Here is a 22,163-nt window from a genome sequence, read left to right on the forward strand (position 1 = left end):
CGGCGAGCTGGCGCCGGCGCAGCAGCTTAAACACTGCAGCAACACTTCAAAGTGTTCCCATAGAGTTGCATAGAAGAGTGTGTTGGAGAGCAGAGGGGGACTTTAGCACACCAGATGGACTCTGTCACGCTCCGGCTCGAGGCCTATCTGCCGGCCGCAGAATTTCATTAGTAGCTTGGCCGCGGTCGCAAGTTTGAAGAGCATAAGAGGTTCGATCAAAGGATTAGCAGCACATCTGAAGCAACAAATGGTCCACTCTTTTTTTTCCCCCTCCATTTTTCTTTTTTTTTATTCTTACGCCCTCCCACCTCCACAAAGTGCTTAGACCTGGCCAAAGTAGAGCAGGGGGGTGGTGAGAGAGAGAGAGAGAGAGAGGGAGAGAGAGTGGCAGCAGAAAAAAGGTCCCAGTCTAATTGCTAAGATGGAAAATGACGTTATAGAACCTCTACTGCTGTGAATTAAGGGAATTAGACAGAATGCAACGTTTGATTCACCACCTTAATTTTTTGGTGCATTTCCTTACCTTTATAGTGAATGTTTACTTCGTGTGTATCAGAAAAAAAGCAGATTTTTGGAGGGTAATTTTCTAACTTGATTAAAAGCTCAGTCAGAAAACAAAATCGGCTGATTTTTGTACGCCTTTAAATCAGTCAAAGTTTGCTTTGATGAGTTGCGCTCCTCTCTGTGTAGTTTTTCAGTCAGTGTGGTTGGTAAATGTACGTCACATGTACATTTCATGTGAAGTGCGTGTCAGATTGTAGCGGTGAAATTCCCTCCTGACGGGCTGCTGGGCTGTGAGTGCTTAAAAAAGGTGACTCAGCTTGACTTCTTGGTGGAGTTGCTTGAACGCTCGGCTAAGTAACAGTGTGTCGAGTATTTTCTTTTCCTCCTCCTTCTCTATTTGATCAATGAACTCGATTACTGCCATGTCCTGAGGATCCTCCACCACAGCACTCCCTCATCCACTCCTCCTCCTCCTCCTCCTCACTCTCTCCCTCCAATGATGCATCACTCCAGACAAACCTGACACCTCCACAAGCCCCCCTAAAAATCTCGTCTACAAGAGGGGCTTGGTTGGAGCACCCAGGCTTCCTCCCCCACCACCACCTCCTAACAGCACCCAGCCTCCGTCTGATTCCTCTCCGCAAGGGTAGCCTCTAATAGATTCCCCCAGCTCCCATGTATTATTAATGCTTACTGCTCTCCAAGGTGGCAGTGACAAATAGGGAGCAAAATTCACTGACTAGCGGTGAATGTACTTTTTAGTCATGCTTGAGCTTCCTCTAGTCCATACCGCTGCCAGTTGGAAGATTTCTTCCTTCTCTTCCTTTCACTCATCATCTTTCTTCCTCTACTTTTTCCAGCTGCGAAGGAAGAGCTCACACATCCCTCCTCAGAAGGGCTCATGGGAGTACAGTAGCATACAGGAGGAGGAAAGGAAAAACAGACGTATCTTTATTTTTTTCTCTTGTAGAGTTCGTTTGTGCAAGACCGGACTTTATTTACACGGAGCAGAATTCACGCGGTGTGACTACCTCTGATGCAAACATTTTGACTTGTTTGCATTTTTTAGCTGTTTATTCATGACACATTTTCTGTGAAAGGCCCGGCAGCGATGTGGTGATGCTAAAGTCTCACAGTTACACGAGGATAAAGGCTAGGTAGGCACGTAACAGACTCCCAGCTCGACAGCTCACCACCAGCCTCCAGGGACGGCATCTACAGAGGTTAACCCAGATTTGTGTGTCTCTTCAGGCCTTCACCTCCTCCTGACTCCGCTACCTGGATGTGACAGAAATAGGAGCAGCGCAACAACACGGAGCTTTTCCCTCCGTGAAAACAGTTCACAACAAATCACAGCCTCCCAACCTGTCAGGCGCCGTGCACCAATCAGACAGCTTACCTGGAAGTGGTCGCCTGAGTCGCTGTTTGTGTTTCACAAAACTCTGAGTTCAGAGAACATATGCCACGCGGTTAGCGCCTTGATGCAGAACACCTCCTGGTGATGTTCAGGGTGGGTTTCTATAGTGAGACCCAGCTTCACATATTGAGCTGCAGATGGAACGCAAACGCCATCATCTTAAAGCTATCATGTAGAATTTGACTTTTTTGTCACCAGAAACGTGCCTGCAAGCGTCCTCACATCTCACTAAAATACTTGCCTTTGTCACTGGCAAAATGACAGCAAGTGTTCAGATGTGACGCTAAAAGCTTTTTTGTCCTCAGAAAAAGGCTGCAAATGTCTGGAAATCTTACTGAAAATTCCTGGTTCGTCGACAGAGCGGCCCAACATCTATTCACTAGTTATCCACAACTGAGATCACCGAATAAAAGCAGGCTTCCTTTTTTTCCACTTCTCCAAAGAGTGTCTCAATTTGAGATTCGGTAAGATTTGCTGCTGTTTTCATTTCCATGTCTAATAACTTGTGGGGGGAAAACAGCATTTTTATATGCAAATGATCAATTAAGGGAGTGTCGACAGCCATTCATGGGTAAAGATGGGAGTGGAAATCAGGCTCGTGCACGTGCATACAACATCAGCATGATTGAAATTTGTAAAAGTGGACTATGCATATGCATGGATTTATAAACCAGACAAAAAGAGGGCGCATTGCTGCCTTTAGAGAAGAATCTCAAGTTTTCTGTGCCGTGGCGTGGTAATGACCTCAGAGCGCAGAGAGTTAAATTAAACAGGGAATACAACCAGAAAGACTGTCTTCTGCTTTAACACCTTTATTCCTCAGTGTAATAAAATATGTTGAAAGGCGTTTGGTGGAAATAAAAGGTCTTTGCATTGCGTATGAACCTATTAATATCTGTTTGATCAAGGTTTCACAGGAGAGCTCCTCCCCTGACTCTTATCAAGGCGATTCTTCACAGGTTGCCACTTTGGTTCCGCTGAAATAAGTAATTACAGCGGTGGGTCAAACCTTTTCTCAATGATTTGGAGGATGGAGGTGGAGGGTTCAGTGCTCCCTGTCTCACCCCCCTTCACTCCACTTACCAACCAACCCCCCAACCCCCCACCACCCCCACCCGCCTCCGTCTTCATTCGCTGAGCGCCGTGACGCGAGAACCCACTCTACAGCTGTTCCCCTGTTGATCAATTAAAAACATGCTTTGGTGAAATAATTAGCTGACATTTGCTCCTACTTAACAGATGTTTCTGTGGATTCTGCCGGTATAAAAGTACAGAGGTGGAGGAAAGGGTGTGTGTGTGTGTGTGTGTGTGTGTGTGTGTGTGTGTGTGTGTGTGTGTGTGTGTCTGTGTGCACGTGTGTGGTGCGTGCGTGTGTGCATACATGGAGGGAGGAGGAAGGCACTTCCTTTGCAAAAAAAAAAGGTTTCTCTCTTTGCATTTCAAAGTTGTGTACATCTTTTAATGTAATTACGAGAGGTGGGCCCTTCCCTGAAATGATCTGAATGCTAATTTGAGCGTTGATCATCATAGTTAACCATCGTTTACATAATTACCCTGTAATTAGCATCACATTAAAGCAATATTATTGGCATTAAGCAATTAATTAAACCCAAATATGGACTGTTGGATTGTTTGCCTGTGCTGCCTTAATCGTATTTATTGTGGTGAACCAAACCAAATCCATTGTACTTCGATTGCCCAAACAAGGATTTTCACTTGGCTACTTTTGGCTGCCTTTGAAGGCTCCTGGAGTTGGAATATTGATTCAGATCCCACTTAGAAAACAAACAGAAAGTGAGTTTGTGTGGCCGAGTTCTTATCATCCACTGTGGCCTCTTCCCTCTCATCATCATCACCGTTAATCAAATTAATACCATCATCACTCCCCCCATGCAATGTCTCCGGCAGATGAAATTCCCTCTCCAGAGTGAGGAAGGGGGAGACGGAGGCACAGCTTCCCTAATGGCGGACGGCTTGTCAGGATTAGGGCAACGGGGGCTGTAAAATCTACGCCTGATGAGGTGACTAGCTCTCCCTCTCAGCTCCAGCGCCTTACAGATTTGCCCACCTCTCCGGAACTTTCTCCCCCTTCGCGCTCCCTCTCTTTCTCTCTGCTTTGAAGCTTTTGAGTGCATGCTTCGATGCCATCCATCCAACTTTATGTTTCAGGCTAAATTGGCTGATTTCATTACCATTCAGGTGTGGAAGGTGGGGGGGCTCCTTCTCAAAAACCTCCTTAACTATTAGGAAAAAAAATGCAGCTGAGGGATGTCAGTGCAGGCAGGGTGAAGCAGGTGCAAAAGGTTGCCAAACGAGACGCCGGGCCAACTCCGGCGGCTAATCCCCGAGGTATTTAATGAACTTTTTCTCTTAAACCGCCTCTGCTAATACTCCGAGGCCACGCTCTTACACGTAGCCAGAGCACTAGAAGCCACAAAGACGTCGAGCGCTGTTTTATACCTGTAATAGAGGTTTTTAAAGAGCAGGTCCTCCATTTAGAAAAGGAATTATTTAAATTTGCAGCTCTTTTCAACCTCAGGCTAGCCTGTTTTTGTGAAGAAATGTAAGGAATGTTATTATTATTATTGAGAGGTGCATTGCCAAGCTGTTGTGGGAATTCCAGTGGATGTGTAGTTTTCGTGAAGCCCGCAGTGCTGGAGATATTTGAGCTCCCCGTAACCTTTTTGCCGCTCTTATTTTCCTGATTTTCATCTTTTGCCTTGTCTGATTTAATAGCACCCCTCCACACCCGAACACACACATACATACAAGAAAAAGAACGCCAAAGGAAAGATCTCACGAGCAAGGTTGACTGTCAGAACAATTGGGAGAAAATAAAGCTTCCTCGCTGGCAAATTACCTTTCTGCTTGTAATTCCAGAGGTTTTAAACATTAAGTGAACAGGCAGGCAGGAGAGGAGACACAAAAAATACTGGAAATATCCCAGGGCTATTTCTTTTTGCTCCAGACGCAGAGAAACAAAATGAACTCCCAAGTTCAGGTTGAGGCTCAGCGTAGCCCTGGGGTTGGACCGACGAAAGTGTGTGTCTTCTCTCACCTCACACACACATCCAGCCGTCCTGTTGTAAATGAAGTGACAAGACAATTTGCATTACTGCCCTTGACTTACGCCTCACACACACGAACATGCACATAATTACACACCGCCTCACACTTGCAAATATTCATCATAATGAGCGTGTTTGGTTATTTTACCTTACAGGTGTTCCCCCATCTGACAGCATGAATATGTAGCTGTGTTAAAGTGGAAGAGCTGAGAATGGGGAGGGGCAGGCGCCAGTGTTTATGCCCGTTTGTAGTCATGTGTCACGTCGGGTTTGGATCTCGGCGGTAAAGCCTCGGGGTTAGGTGTTAGGTTCAACACTTGCGCAGAAATCAGGATGACCTGTGCTGCCTGGGGGGCTGCAACACCAAGCACAACAAACTGACAGAGGCAGGGGGCTCACACACACCGCCAGGGTTGAATCATGGGAGGAGGAGGAGGAGGAGGGGGGAGGGCTTTTAATTGTGTCAGGGTGTAGGTTTAATTCCTTCACCCAATTTTCAGGGCCTGGTTCTGGAGTCCTGGTTAGAACTCCCGCCCTCACAAACTCAGACTTGGACCCAGAAAGTTAACAGTGTGTGAAATAATGAGATGGAAGAAACGATGCACCCTAATATCGTAAGATCACGCTTTTTAAATCACATCTCTTCTTCTTTGCTCATACTGATGGAAAAAAGACCAATAACTGTCATTTCTGGGTTCTTCCAAATGTTCTGGAGCAAAGAAATCGATTTGACACTAATAATCTTTACATGTGGCCCTCAGTACAAACAAAGTTTCATGTGAACTCAGTTTTTGTTCAGTTGATACCAAGGTTGATGAGTATTGGCTACGGAGCAGTTGCACAGGCAGAGGTCCATGAATGTGCATCTCTAAAGCAGATGATCCTGTGACCTTTCTGGACTCTAAATGCAAATGCAGCAAATCATCATATTGCAAAAAAATCTTGCAATTTTAAAGAGATAAAGAAACAAAACGACGACTAATTCCGTTCTTGCGCTCACCCTCAGTAATCTGTTACCTTGGTGAAAGTGTCAACAAAGACTGAGGGGGGCAGAATTCATGTCCGCCCCGGTGTTCCTATTAAGTGGCTGTTCCTTCTCCCAGCGTTTTCCTGCTGTTCCGCTGCAGCTCCAGATGTAAATGCTGTTTTCTCACTCTGATCCACGACGACATTGACGTGACCGAGGCTGCAGATGCATCCGAGGCCGTGACATGAATGATTCAGCCCTTCTTGATAACCCTGTAGCGCTGCATGCATCATCACGTAAGGGCCAGTCAAAGGTCACCGTAAAGATGTCATACAAGATGCAACTTGACAAAGGATGTGCAACAGAAACACGACTTCAAACTTCATAACTTAATGAAAGTGTGACACAGAGCAGCGGCCGTATGACGAGGAAGAAATAAAGAAACCGCTGGAGGAGAATGGCGTCAACGCCACTGTGGCTGCCCACCCGTAGCAGATCAATAGAGTGGCCAAGCATCCGACACCCACAGTGGCATGTTGGAGCGCAGGGCCGGGAATAAGTCTGGGGGTTCAGGGTGCGCCGGTCCATCATGGCGTGTCACAGCAATGAAATGAGTTGTCTAGAGCCACCAGATCAATGGCTGACATAAGAGGTGGAGAGGGAGGGCGGGAGGGAGGGAGGGAGGCGAGCAGGCTTCCAAGTTATTACCTCCACCTCGCTGTCAGAAATCCCGGCGTGATGCATTACATGTGTTCCCTGTTATGTAGTGTGTGTAAGGGGAGCACAAACAGAGGGGAACGGGAGGAAAAATGCAGTTTCCGCTCCATTCATCCTCCATATAGCTTTGTGTTTTCAGCAACGGGCGCCAGAATCACCTCCGTTTGAAAATATCTCTCTCGCTGTGGCGTGTGACCCGTGCAGCTTCTAAATGTCCGCTGATCTCCAGGTTCACGGCGAGAAATACATCTACTTACCATGATTTCTCCAGTTTTTATATTTAGAATTCATCAATTTGAAAACAGGCGAGAACAATGTGAGAAGACCCCCCCCCCCACGCACATACACACACACACACACACACACACACTTGGATGATCAAAAACAAAGACGAGGAAATAACTCTGCGACTAAAGACATCTGAAGAACAATCCGCTGGTTTCCCCCTCTGAGCTTGTGATGATGAATACCATTTAAATAAGGGCAGGCCCCGCCCCTCGAGTCACTTGATGACAATTGATCGTGACATGCTAATTTTTCAAGGGTAATTTCCAAAATGCGGCTCACACGTAACGTCTGGACTTATTAATACAAACGGCGTGGCTCGGCCTCCTCGCACCCCCTCCACACACATGCGCGCACACACACACACACACACACACACTCGCTCTCGCTCCCCGTTCAGCACGTGGCGTTGTTCGTCTGCTCCTGGCAATAATAAATCACGCTGTGACAAGTGGCGCACTCTTAACCTTGATGGACTGAGAATCAACGACCCCCTTCAAATAACGGCTGATTACGCGATTGGCATCGATCATTGCTCTTGTCTTCTTCAATAAGGAGGTGCTTATTCCGCCTCTTTGACCCCCGCGTCCCAACCGAAAATAAATAAAATAAATAACTAGGATTTACTGAACCTCTAATTCCTCCACTGATGGGTGTTCAAACCTGATAAAATGGTGCTTCTTTAACCCCCCTCTATCTCAGGATCCTCCTCTTGAGGTTTTTAGATGTAAAATATGAATTTTCACTCACACATTTTCAGGATTTAAAGTGAAAGGTCGATGAGCTAAAAGGTTCTTGTGTTATTTTTACTTCCACCTCCCACTCGGGGAGTTCCAGGCGAGCCACGGGTGCTACCTCAGGTCCAGCACGCCAACCTGTCTGTCAGTGTTACTCACAGGGGGGGTTGAATGAGCCATGACAGGTGCCAATCCGCGGCGCCCGGCGATAACGGTGTCACCCAGCCGGCGCTCAGAGGCGACCTCGGCAGCCGCCTTTACAGACGCCAAACATTTGAAGTTGTTTAGGAATAACAAAGCCGATGCTGTGTGAGGCGTCCCTGCTCACTCCCGGCTTGATTTATGGCCTCTGAGTTGAAGTGATAACCTGTTTAACGCTCGGGTGGATTATTATTTTTGTGTGCGTGTGTGTGACATTTACCTTGCTGTCACATGGTTTATGCATGCAGCTGGTGATGCTTTTGACATTCTGTCTGCTGCAATAAGGATTCACACAAAGTTTATCACCAAATCAGCCCTCTGATGTCATCTTCTACCTACTTCGTCTTCATTAAACTACAGCGCGTCTGATCATCACCTCAACAATATGACAGAGGAATGGAGTATCTGTTAAATATCAGGCACCGTGCTGCTGCTTCCCAGAGGAGACCCTCTTCCTGTTTACACTGGGTGTCTGTGGGGGGGGCGAACAGGTGTCAGGAGCCCCCGCACACATGTACATCACCTCCATGTATTTGTATATTCAAAGTAAACACACACACATACGTGAGGGTGACTAATCACGTATAACGTAAGCGCATGTGAGCGTGATCAGAAATCCGTATGTTAAAATATCAAATATTAAAATGTCAATTTACAAATTAAAAATACCTTCATTGCAGGAACAGGTTTCGTGACTGAAATCTCTCTTAAATTAAGTTTTTCTTTTATTTTCTGGCCTAAAATACTTGTTTTTTTTATTGCTGCATCAAACCATCAGGTCTTAAAATTCTCTCATGATAGGATTTATATATATATATATATATATTTTTTTTTTTTTTAAACACTGATGTTGACTGTCATGTGTGCCTCTTGCGCGTTTTACAGTTTACATGCAGTTTTAAATTTCATTCCATGCTGAGTCTTTGCTGGCTAAACTACAGTCCCGCCAGGTGTATTTTTCTAATTTCTAGCACAAAAAATGTCAATAAACATAAAATCGGTGGATGAGCGCCCACAAGACGTGGATGACGCCGGATGCTGACCCCGAGAGATGGTAAACACATGCAGTTTTATGGGAGATTTCCTGTTGTTAGCCGTCAGTCTCCGTTTGCGTCAAGCTAAGTGTACGTGGCTGGCTCCTCCTGCATTCTGGAGTCAAGCAGAAGTTTTGCAGGTGGGGAAAAAATCTCTGTGAGCTCAAGACTCACAAAATACTTTTTTTGGGTGAAGTGTCGTTGTACTTGTAACACATGACTAATGTAACGCTGCTGGTCTTGTTCCGGATTGTTACATGATGGTTGAAAGAAGGTGGAGTGGTGTTTATTGGCTACCCCCCCCCCCCACACACACACACACACACAGATAGAAAGCTAGGTCCAGCGCTGTTTTCCCTCTCTCTCTCTCAGCAGATTCCCCCTCTGAAGCCCCTCTACTCCTCCCACACAGTGGAGATCAATTTGTCTTGCCGACAGGAATCTATATTTTTCTCATCGCAGGTGCCGCTGCTTCCAGGTCACCCCACCCCTGCTCGCCTCACGCCCCCAGCCCACCACACCATCACCTCCTGACAATCTGCTGCTGTTGCATGAAGAAACGAACCCAAATCCATGAATAACCTGCATATCTGAACAACTAACTTCTTGCTAGTGTTGAGTGTGCAGTGTCTGAGCCGTGTTCTCCAAAGGTGTTCCACAGAGAACCTGAGGGGGGGGAAAGTACTCAAAAGTGGTTAGGAGGAGAAGGAAAAAAGCTTGCTATCAGCTGGGGAGCTGGCGAGGGAGGGAGGGCTTTTACAACACGTTTTCCTCCCGCCGTTGTCTACCTTGGTCCAAGGAAGGACCAGCGGGCTCCCAGGTGGCCGCCGCTGCGATCAATACTACACAAGAGTTGAATTAGACCTCACATCTACCTTGGCAGAGGAAGGGGGCCGACCTGAAATCCCTTGAACATTAACTTTCTTTCCAGTGAGTTAACCAATAACTGGATGAAATGAGAGGGAAAAGAGCAGCTGTCTTTCCTGTTTCTTATCCTCTCCTCGCTCTGTCTCTTCTTCTCATCCTTGCGTCTCGCTCTTGGCGCTCCAACTCTCAGTATCTGTTTTGCCTTAAAAGAGGCAGTTGAGCATAACTGAAATGCACAATTAGCAGATATCCAGAAGAAATGGGACACACACGCACATGTGCAAGCAATGCATGCATGTGTAAGCATTGCGCGCACACACACACACACACACACATTTTTCTTCATATACCCTTAATTGAATCATGTAGTGTCATTGACTGAGGCCTCAGCAGCTCATGGCGACACGTTTATCTGTGCAGTAAAATTAAGATGTCATTGCTTAAATCTGACGTTCTTGAAGAAACCGTCCTCAAGGCAGCTTTGTTAGATCTCATCCTGAATTTGTTGAGCATCCTGGAAAGTTCATCATTGTTCAATTAACGTTTCACTCAGAAAACACACGCAACAGCCTGTGTTTCATGATGCTGGCAGGATCCACGGGACTGTTGCAGTTGGATGATTTTGCAGATTCGTGGTCTGATGGACATATTGTGCGTCTGCGGACATCAACAGTGGTTTTTTTTTTGTTACATTTCTTAAATTTGTATTTCTGAAGTCTTTGTTGCCACAAATTCTAATTTAAGTCATTTTTTTTCAACTGAAATAAATCAGGCCCCTCATGTCGAAGTTCAATCTTTGGAGCCACGACTCTACCTAATCCTGCATTTTTAATTATAGTTGCACGAAAAACCATATTCCTCCATGAATCCTTCCCCAAATGGAAGTGCAACCTCAGTGCACGACTAATGTGTTACATTATTTTGAAAAGGCCTTTCAGTGTCTGATTCCTGCATCCACTGCATCTCCTGGTCCTCCTCTGATTAATGGCCCTTTTTTGCTTTTCTTGATGTGAAGAACAGAGATTTGTTCAAAAAGAGAACCAATAACAGAAATAAAGAGTTCTTGTTATAACATCGGGTAGAGAGGACAAAAGCAACACGCACAAACCTCAGTCATTGTTGAGTCTCCTGGCGCTAATCTGAATAATCTCGTATGATTGTTCTTTTTGGCAGGTGAGCAGCATCGCCGTCATCCTCCCCCTGCACCTGCGACCCCCGTCTGCTGGTGGATCAGGTAGGTGGCTCTCCCCAGCCAGATGCCTTCTGCTGAATTCGGGTCAGGAATGCATGCACACCTCACACCGAGACACATGCGCGCGGGCGCGCGCACACACACACACACACACACACACACACACACACACACACACTCTCACTCCTGGATCAATAGGAAGCACTCAGTGCAGCTGACGCCCTTTCACACCTGATACCCCCCCCCCTCCCCCCCAACAGACACACTCCAACCTGGTGAGGGAGCAATTACAGCGGACGGCAGGAGTTACCCAGTGTCCCCCCTCTTGTCTGGAGTGATATCTCCAAGGATTACAGGTACTTAGCTCCCATTATGTCTGCTCTATTACCTGCCTCTTAACACACACCCGCTCTCTCTGTGCTCGCCTGTTTGCACAACAATCTCTCCCATCGGCCCGCTACCTTTTCACCCCTCAAGGTGCGTCCGTGAGTGTGTGTGTGTGTGGAGCCACGAGTCTGTGCTCTGACACGCTCACTTCACACAGGTTTTATGAATGTGCTCTTAGTCTGTCTCTCACCTTCCCTTTTTTGTCACACAATCACATTTTTCACTTTTTGTAGTTACACAAAAACTGTCATGTCAACACACCTGTGCGCACACTCAAGATTCACTCATACAAATTATATCCTCGCTCTCTTTGAGCACATATTCATGGAGCTGACACACACACACACACAAGAGGTAAGCTGATCCGTCTGACAGACAACTGGCAGCTTGGAGAGCCGAGAGCGCTGAGAAGGTAATTACCCGTGACAGACGTACCTGTGTAGGTTTCACCTCCTCCTCTCCTCCCCCTCCTGCCGCCTCGCCTCACTCCAACCTGTACTTATCACAGTTACCATCTTGCCGCAGCCACTGAAGAGGTTTAATTGGAAGATTAAGGTGTTTTAGGCATCGATTTCATGTCGGCTCTGTTTGTTTTTTTTGTTCCTGAGCGTAGAGGCACTTTCCCACCTCTGGGGGCGCTGTGTGTGGCTTTTGGCATTTCAAACTATGTGAGCTGCAAAAGGCTGAATATTAGGAGTGTTATCCGTCCCTGCTGCTGGTTCATTGAAACAACTGTTCACAGCTTTTACAAGTGCTGATATTTTGTCAACAGTCCATCCTCTCCTGATTGATTTTGTGGAGTGTTGGCTCACCTGAAGTCTAGAGTGTCTTGATCTTATTCCTCCCCTCTCTCCAGATTTAGTGATGATACTAATCCTCTCAATTAGCTTTTCTCTCACTTTACCATTAGCCGGCAGATGAATTATCATCGTCATGGCGAAACCAGCACTGGAAAACCATGATACCAATTTTATAAAATTCCACAAAGCTAGTAGCGAGCGTCGCGCACATGTAGCTGGTGCAGCTCGGCTAATGTAATGTAAGCAACTTTCCAGAAAGCCACACTCGGTCCTTTTGCACTTAGAAGCCGTGTGGAAGGAATGAAAGCATGCACCTACTGCTCCTACACAGGTTTGCATACTGTTAATAATTTCACATCTCTATCGGCCAGGTGTTAAAGGGTCCCTGAGGTTTCATTTCATCAGGAATCAACAACCTGTTATAAACACCAACCACTTTCCCCTCTTTTCTCCTGTCAAACCGCAACCATCTGGCACCAAGCCACGAAAATAGACTCAAAAGCGTTGGTAACAATTAGTAGTCGTTGTACCAGGGGACCACACAACAACCCACCTGTTTTTCATACCCTGCCACCCCCCCCTCCCCCCATCAGGACGCTATCAATAGCCAGACACCTGTTTCCTGCCAACGCAAGCTAGGCCGTCTATAGCTGCACCTGTATGTGCTTACACAAGAGCCTCGAGAGGAGCATTTATGTGGATGGGACTGCAGGGCTGATATCAGGCTCTGCTAATGCAATCACAGGAAGGACAGGGAACACTTGACGAGCGTGAAGCAAGCCAACGGTGGGGTGAATTCACTCGAATCAAGTCAGGATGTGGCTTTTCAAAAGAAGCTCGAACGGGAAATCTTTTGACCCTAAAACGACTATTCAGATGATTAAAATGATTGGTGTGCGTGGAGGGTAATCTTCAAGCAGGGGAAGATTTAAAGGGACAATTAACATGACGAGTAGTATTTGGCCATTAACGTTTGTTGTTTGGATCTGACATCTCTGGCTGAAAATGATGAATCCTGTCTGACTTATGAAGTCACATCTCATGTATTTAGTAATCTACCTTTAGGTTCTGGTTGCTCGTTATTTAGCCTGATTTCAGCCACTATGTTGCTGATGGGGCTCGTATTTATGGTAAATTTTTCTTTTCTCGATCATCTGATTCCAGGGTCTTTCTCGCTACAAAAGTAGGGTTTAGTGTTGTTGCCTGAGCTCACCAGCTTGGCAACTTGTCAGCGATGTTGTGATGCAGGGATGAGGGCTAACCCAGAAGTTCCCTGCAACTCTGCAAAACTCATTTCTGGGTTTTAGGGCTCATTTTCCCACCGCTTCATGAGTTCTAAATAATAGAGCGTTGGTCACTCATTCAGAGGGGAGGGGAACAGTCACGTCCCTACTGAACAATGTCACACCTCATGTATGTCCAGTGGGAATGTCTAATACGCGTGTAGGATCTGCAGTGATAATACAATACAATCTGGGTTCTTATGGATTCTTGCAGTACCGCAGGAACCCCACATCTCTCAGGCTCCAGTCATAAAGAGGACGGATTGTGAACCACAGGTTGATTAACCCTGTGACTTCAGCCTGATAGTCAATCAAACAAACCCTTATTTCAAACAAAACAAAGGGCGACTCATTAAGACACGATCTCCGCAAAGTCAACAGCTAGTGCCGTCTGTCTGGCGCAGGCGGTTATTCAGCGGGGAAAGCAGTCATTCAGTCAATCCATTACCTCCAAACCAAACAGAGCCAGACATCAAGGAGCAAGCTGCAGAGTCAAGCATGGAAGGGCAGGTGATTAATGCCAACACAGTGTTTCCCTGTTCGCGGCCAAAGTGTTATTGATTTGATTTTGGAAGGGTGAGAAAAGGTTAGCATTTGCGGGGCCGTGGTTTGAGGTCAGCGGCGTGTGATGGGGAGCCCCTCCCTCCTCTGTAGGGGGCTACTGAAGCAGTCAAGCAGGAAATGGAGACAATCCCCAGCCAGTGACGTTCTGTCCTTTACACCAGCGATATGTGTGAAGTCGCCAGCTATTGAGTGCCACATACTCCTACACCTAACAGGCGTTATGACTGTGAAATAGCCAAAATGGCAGGAGGTATACGGTGTGAGAGGGAGAATATGGGTTAATACACGGCACTGATGGAACATTTCGTCATCTTACATCAATCAGAGAGAAGCAGCAGGTACAACAGGGTGAGGAAGTCTCGATTTCCTCATTTCCATTTGAATAAAAGCGTTCAGCTCACAAATCATGAGAACTTGTAAATAAATGAGCTTCATCCAAAGCACCCATGCTCCCCGGTACGTCAGGTACATGACAAGCTCACACTCCCAGTTAATTCTCGACCCCCCCTGCTCCCCCTCCCTACTTTCCCTTCACTCCATGTCATTTTCAGGGGGGAAAAGGTGCCGTCGTCATATGACAGTAATTAACAACTGGCAAAAATATCCCCTCCCTTAACATGAGGTGAGAAATCACAAAAGCCGGAGTTATTTTCTCATTAATTTACCAGCCCTGTTCTCCTCTACGCTCCAAGACAGCAGCACGAGTCCTGAGGTACGAGCTTAATAAGGCCCCGTACGGTTTGTTTGGGAGGGGGAGGAAGAGCTGCTGCTGATGAAGACTCGGGCTGAATTCACTGTACATCTTTGATTAGGCTCACAAATATACAGTATGCCTTGTTTTCTGTGGTAACAGCGACTCGGTGTCGGAGCGCTGTGCATTCTCTCGTTTGTGTTTGATATTGTAAAATAATAACTTCCCCTCTCCAATTTTGAACCCCGGATTCCAAAAAATATTTGCAAAAGGCGATGTGACCGTGTGCATTTCCATCCACCACAGTAGAAGTTAGGAGCTGGTTTTTTCCTCTAGGCCAGAAAGCTTCATGAGCGTTGGTGAGAGGAGCAGAACAAAGAGCCATCAAGGGGTTTTTTCAGGTCCCTGCATGACCTTCAGCACTCAGGGTTCCACTCGGAATGTACCAACCCTTAAACAGGTTCCTCAAAGTGAACGCCAGGACCTTAGAACCTGTTAGGAAAGGTATTTTAACCTTTTTTGAGAAGATGGTCAATCTGACTTAAGGACTTCTTCCTCTGGGTTCATCAACCTGGGCATCGGGCTTTAAATTGCTGCTGAAAATTCAATGAAAACTAACAAATTATCAGTGACAGAAGATGAAGACGTGTGGAGGACAACACATCAGAAAACTCTTGGCTCCGGCGGTCTGAATTCTAGGTTAGATTTAAGTCATCTGGCATCAAAACCTGCAAACTCTGACAACAGATGAAGCGAGTTTAGGTGTGAGCCCCCAGGATGTCGTATCTTCTGCCGACTGTGGTGGCCTTTCAGGTACATTTTGGACTGTAAGTGAATTATTTGACACGTCATCCACTCGACCGTAACTCAGGGTGACCCACAGGGGCGTGTACGTCACGGACACGCGTAGGGAACGCTCAACAGTAGAGCTCTAAGACGTATGAGGACCTTGCTGCTTTCTCAGCGACCGACAGATGGTTTGATATTCACAGATAGCGGTCTTTATTTTTTACCCTCCCTCTGTCTACTTGGCTACCTCTACCCTCTGCTCCTTCAGCTTCCTCGAGCAGTAATGGGATTTGACTGAAATAGATTTTTGAAATCCACCTCTTGCAGATTGAAGTTGGCACCACCTCCCTTAGCACCTTTAAGCAATGTTTGGCACATTTGCAGCTTTGCACCTTTGGAGCTGTTCAAGAAACTCACACACTCACCTCTGTCATGTGAGCCGTGCCTGTACCTAATTACCTGATTTTAGAGTTGGCCGGCATCATTCAAGTATCTGGCCGTCTCAACCCACAGCTCCGTTTTATTCTCTCTTTCTCTGCGCCATCCTGGATTTCTGCTGCCAGACAATTCCTCCATAACTCACACTCTCAGACTGAAGAAGCACCTCCTGGAGGCCTTGGGGATGTCAGAGTTTGTCGTTCAGGATTGTTTTGGTACAAGAGGGAGAAATAAGACAAAAGAGCCCCCCTTTTCTGCTGCCATACACCCCACTACCTTGTCACCCCCCTCCCCTCCTTCTTAGCCACATTGCATCAGACTAGGGACTAGGTGCCATTGCGCCTGCATATTTAAAACCACCTAAATGTGTGGAACAGGTGGCGCACAATGCACTCGTTGTTATTTGGTTCACGCAGTCAAGATGGCAGATTTCATAATGCTTTCAAATGGCACATAACAGGGAGAAGCCTTGCAGGACTGCCAAGAACAATTTCGCCAGGAGCCAAAGAGGAGCAGCAGGCTGCAGCTCGTACCTTTTCAACAAAGTGAAAAGGGAAGTAGAGTGTCTCCAAACGCACATTGTGGGACACTAAATCACCTTTTAACAATCACGTTTGGTTACTCCATTTTCGTAAGCGTTTTATCACTTGTAGCGATTTGAAAATGTCGAGAAACAGACATCCAAAGCAAGGAGAGAATAGGAGGTGTTTTTGTTTGCGAATGCATGACAGAGGAAGCAGAGACGGGGCAGGTCTCTTATTAAAGATTAAAACAAGCGTTTCCTGTTGAGAAGAAATGAAGTGAAGACACATCACTCATGCTGTCAGTCACGCATCACCCAGAAATTTGAAATACATATCAGTTTCAGGATAGAAACAATGAGAGCTTCGACCGTTTCTGGCCATTCATATCAGTATTGACATCAGCAAGGTTTGTACATCATCATATTCAGGAAAAACTCAGCCAACAAGGTGAAAATAAAATGATTTCAGCCTAATTTAAGACCACTTCAACTTTGCTGATGTTGGAATTTCTCTTTTTTAAGAGACCTATAGTCCTCTTCAGACCATTAATCGTGAAACGTGCCTCCTCTCCCCTTTAAAAATGAATAAAAACAAAATTAAATGTTTCAAACTGCTGATGTCCTCCCGGTCAGCCTCTTGGCGAACCTGACAGCGTCTCATCCGCCCTTCAAATAAGCCCACAGATGTCGCGAGGACTCCCCCACCTACGCCACCGCCACACACACTCGCTCGACCCACCTCCAACACTGTTTGTAATGAAATCTAACACTTGGAAGAGGAGAAGTGGACTGACCACCTGTGCACCGAATTGTCACAGACACACAGGAGGGAACAGAGGGAAGAGGGGGAGCACGGGGAGACGGCGGGTGAAGACGGAATATTGAACAAATGTTGGTGAACAAAATGTTTCAGTGAGCAACTCCTTCGATGAAGCGTCCCTTGCTGGCTGGAGGCTGCTCATCTCTCGCTCTTCATACTCAAACCAACGACAAGTACACGTGCATATAACCGTTGGCCAGGAGCAAGACACCGGGACGGTAGCTACCATTGCGACGCAGTACCGGGTGGGTTTTTGCAAAAATGTCGGCATTTTTGCAAAAACACAGGTTTCTAGTGCAACATCAGTTCACTAGCAGCTGGTTTTCTGGAGAGCAAACGTCTGGACATTTGCAGTCACTTTCGTAGCAGCATATTTCTTTGTTACCCCCAACTGTCGTTTTCCCAACCCGAGAGGCATGTCTGATATTTAGCTTGATGTTATCACTGCGGGGGTTGGTGCCGGTTACTGAGTGCTGGTGTTACTGGACGTTTTTGGGATTATGCACGGAAAATGGTGCAGAACTTTTCACAAGCTATCATACGGATGTGTCCTGAGAATACTGACTCAAGATTGTTGTGGAGCGAGTGTCCTGAGAGGAGCGAGATGAAGTTTGAGAGGGTAGACAGACACTGTGGCAAGAGATGAGCTTGTTTTCTGATTGTAGCACTTGTAAAGACACACACAGATACTTCTACGCCACAGTAAACAATAGTTTCTTTGAAACTGAGCTAGAAAGAGAGGATGGGTGAACACACACCCACTCAAGCACACCTACACACACACTCTCCATGTTTTGTGACAAGAAAGGAACGCTCAGAAATGAGCCCTGACATGGCGTGTCACAGTCACAGGCCTTGATCAGGATTCGCTCGCAGGACCTCCTACTCAGCACACACACAAACAACACAGGATCCAGGCGGGAGGGGGAGGTAAAAAAGCTGAGGGCCATGTTGGAGGAAAAGGGGAACCCGGCAACATCTGCAGTCTCCGTTGTTGATAGCGTAGCTGCCAGCTTGGAGTCTGATCACAGGGCTGGAGATTCTGCAGTCTGGGCTCTACCTCTTGGCCAACCTCCCCCCTCCTCAGATCCATACTTCCAAACCTCCTAGCTACCACCTGTTAGTTAATTTGCAGCGACGAAAGGACACCGTGCTACTCAGAAGTCAAACTTCTCCTTCCTATCTCCGCTCGTTTCTTTGTGTGCATCTCTCTACATCCTCCTCTCTCTTGGAGATTCGCTACACCCACGACAGAGTTTTTCCGGACTTGGAAAGGTTCAAGGCGATCTTTTTTTTTTTCCTGTCTTCCCCCTGAGTTGAGGCTTTGATGTGAGAAGACTGGAGTCACAAATCCTTGTCCATTTACCATCAGAGAGCATCCCCTAACTCAGGGCTTGGCACAAGCCCACATGGCTAACGATTTGAGATACTTTAATTAGGCCAAAATGTGTCTAAAGATGCAGTTGTGCCCCCAGACTTCCAGAGCTTCCCAAGCTAAAGAGATAAATAGGCTAAATTTCTATGTAGCAGAGATTTTAGAAGTATTTTTTATCGTTTCATGTCTTTCAGCATTGAGTAATTCCTTGCTGGAGGGCCTCATGTGGGCGGGGCTCACATTTTTTGGAGCGATCCAATCGGGCTTGATGCACTACAGAAGGCTCAGCTGATGATTTACTTAAAAAATATCTGTTTTTGCTCTGTTCAGTTTCAGGATCTATATATAAAGGCAGCAAACACGGAAGACAGAAGCTCAGCCCCAGAGTCACTCTGGATTTCTCCATCTGCAACTTCTGGTGTGATATTTGGAACAATTTAGACACTGTAATTTCATTACTCCTCGAAAATCCTCTCCAGCTCGACACAGTTCTTTTAGATTGTTAGAGAGCAAGACTCTCACAGTGACACGTCACTGTTGAGAGGTATTTTTGGAATGACATCAGCCAGCTTTTTTATCGTATCGTATTTAATTCTTTTTCCTCGACTTCTTGTGTCTGTAAATTTGTGCCCAGTTCCTCGTTAATGTGAAGACCTTTCACAGGCGCTCAGGGATGTTTTCATCCCATCTCTCCATGTAATTGTGTGTGTGTCTGCTTTTATCTGATAATCTAAAGTCTTTATCACGTTACTCTAACTGCCTGAGTGAAGGTGGTTATTGGTCAGATTTGCTGGCTTGTGTTTTCCACTGTTAGACGTGAATGTGACCACTCTGATCCTCACCAAACCCGGTGAACCGTACAACAGGAAAGACACAATGACGCTTTGGGGTGAAAATCCTGGCGGTTTTGTCACCACAAATAAACTGAGTGGACTTTAATTTCTACACCACGTCATGTTTTTTCATGTGGTGAAGTACATGCGGTACATGTACGAGTGTTTTCATCCAGCGAGTCACCGAGGATATGAATACTAGCTGTTGATCATATCAGCAGCGTGAGGCTACTGGCTTGATAGCAAACCTGCTGTCCCTTCTCCCTGCCCTAAAGATGGAGTTCATAAAGTTATTTTTGAGTTACAGTCTGGCATCCATGAGGATTTGCAGCAATAGATAGCACACTTTTGTGTGTCAGCATCGATCCCCCCCCCCACTCCCCCTTTAATAGAGGAGTAGCTTCTTCAAAGCCCACTGTTTGCCCAAAGCAAGCTCGAAAATCTTGCCTTTCAAAGCTCCATTCTGTCTTTGTAGTTACGATACATCCCCCCCATCCCCGTCTCATCGGGTAAGGGTGAGGGGGAGACAAAAACTTCCAAAGGTGGCACATGAAACCCCCCCGTGTAGGTGTGTGAAGTTCTGATAGTTGTGTCCGTCTTGGAATCGATACAATCCCCCCCTTAAGCCTGAGAAGTAGCCAGAGACGAGGTATTTCCAGACCTTAAATCAAAAGCCTCTTCTTCACAGAATCAGCGCCAGACAACTTTCACCACGCCAGGCCAAACGAGAGCGCCACAACTTGGGAAAAGTGTGTTCCGCGCCGTCGTCTGCTCAATTACAACTTGTTTCTTTCTTCCTCTGTGTCTGGCTGTCGCCATCGCTGTCTATCTCTCGCTGTCTCACTCTCCCCTCAAACTACTGCGAGGTGTTAAAAAGGAACCAACGGGGGATCTGTGCTCCATTATGCAGGTCTGTTCCTGTGCTGTCTGTTGCCGCCTCTTCGCACCTCATATTGCATTTTTGCCCATTGAGACACACACGCACACACACACACAAGCACACGAGGGAATTGAACTTTGGCAGCCAGTGTGGAGTTTGTGCCAGGTGTAAGGCTAAGAGGTGCCTAACTTCTCCTCCACCCCCTTAGGCCATACAGCCATGTTTGAAAAGAAAAGACAAGAAAAGTGGTTGTGTGATCCAGGCGCCCATTACACGCTGTGTGGGCGAAGCTGCTGCTGCTTTTTGTTTGTCTCTGCTGGCCGCCTGATTCTGCACAAGCTCCAGTAAAGGTACCCGACATTTTAATGATCAATATACCCTCGTCACTTTAATCTGAGTCACAGAAATCCACACATTTAACCTGTTTTCTCCCCGGCAACTTTGTGCTTCCTCACCATCTGCCACTAAAGGAAGACTGTGGCTTGTAGCTTGGTGGCTTTGTCATGAAATAAACTGCTGGTATCACTTTAAAAATATTCCCCAATATGTTCGTCACAAATACGGGGTCAAAGGTCAGCAATGTACCATCTGGTCATTCCATAGGCTCTAAATTTAAGATCACGCTGCTCATGGAAGGGAATGTATTTGATGAAGAGGAAAATAACCTGAACAGCATTTTAAGGGTGATGAAATAGAAAGTCTGAGTTTTACCGTTGGAAAGCTGTTCTTCTGGCTTTGCTGTGGAAAAAGTGGGAACAACACGGAAGCCACGAGAAGTCGCATTTGAGCGCTCAGAGCCCTGGAACGGGACGTGAAAGGCTGCTTCCAGCTGTGTGTGTGTGGCTGCGGCTCTGATTCCTCGTTTGCAGTTTCTACAATCTGCTTCAAATTTGCTCGACATTGAATCTGCTCACAGCTGATGGAGAGTGAAGGAAGGGATCTGAAGGTGATTGGTAATAGCTGTTGTAGCTAGTCCAGCTCACTCGCTAACTCTTGCTACACATTATATAGGATCATAACATGGGATTCAGTACACAAATTAATCACATGACGATTAACCTAACATGGTTTTTTTCCCATGTTTCTGCAAAGATGATGTCAGCTCAGTAAAGCTCAGATTAGCTGAGTTGTTTTGTCCGTGTGAATTTTCCACGTGGGAATCTGGTTATTCCAACGTCACGTGAATGCAGCATGAGACGAGTCACGGGTTACCTACTTTATGAAGGCGTAATGAAACGCATCATTACAGCATTTGGTCGGAAAAGGCAAAAGAGAGAAATGGGAGCCGTTTATCTCTCTGAGGCTCTGTACATTAAACCCTCTTTCAGAGAGTTTAGCAAAGCAGCACAGTGAACTTAGCGCTGACTTACATGTACTGTGTGTGTTTTACATTTGTGTCGTCGTGTCTGGAGTATCAAAGCCCACCGGAGGCCTGACTTCATGATGCACTTACAGTTTTAAGCCTGCGCTGCGAGCGTTCTCCTCAAGCTGCGCTGCCAGGAAATGAAAGTCGACATTGACCAGCCTGCCCACATTCAGATCCACTTTCTCGACTCAACAGGCGCTCTCGTGACCCCTCTCATCGCCCGCCCCACCCCTATCGCTGGTATGAATAATACATGGCGCCCCCGCTACCTGTTTCTATGTGTTCATGTGAGGTCGCGGAGGCCGAGCTTACACACACATGAAAACACACTCAGTCAACACAGAAAAGCAGCCAGCGAGTCTGGCCTCTGGGGCCTGACCCTGCACACGTTTGGCTCACACATATACACACACACACGCACGCGC

The 22,163-nt window shown here is 46.5% G+C and overlaps 1 long non-coding RNA gene across 1 annotated transcript in view; it reads left to right on the forward strand.

Moving 5' to 3' along the window:
- Positions 1 to 22,163, forward strand: part of LOC147272830 (uncharacterized) — a 65,847-nt gene that overhangs the window by 32,335 nt on the left and 11,349 nt on the right. The window contains exons 2-3 of the long non-coding RNA XR_015115981.1: positions 10,971 to 11,031; positions 11,250 to 11,345. This is a non-coding gene — a long non-coding RNA (uncharacterized LOC147272830). The remainder of the gene's footprint in view (positions 1 to 10,970; positions 11,032 to 11,249; positions 11,346 to 22,163) is intronic.

This window comes from Aulostomus chinensis, chromosome 1, assembly GCF_037954235.1.
Source record: "Aulostomus chinensis isolate RoL2024-O1b breed Wild chromosome 1, RoL_Achi_v1.0, whole genome shotgun sequence".
NCBI lineage: Eukaryota > Metazoa > Chordata > Actinopteri > Syngnathiformes > Aulostomidae > Aulostomus > Aulostomus chinensis.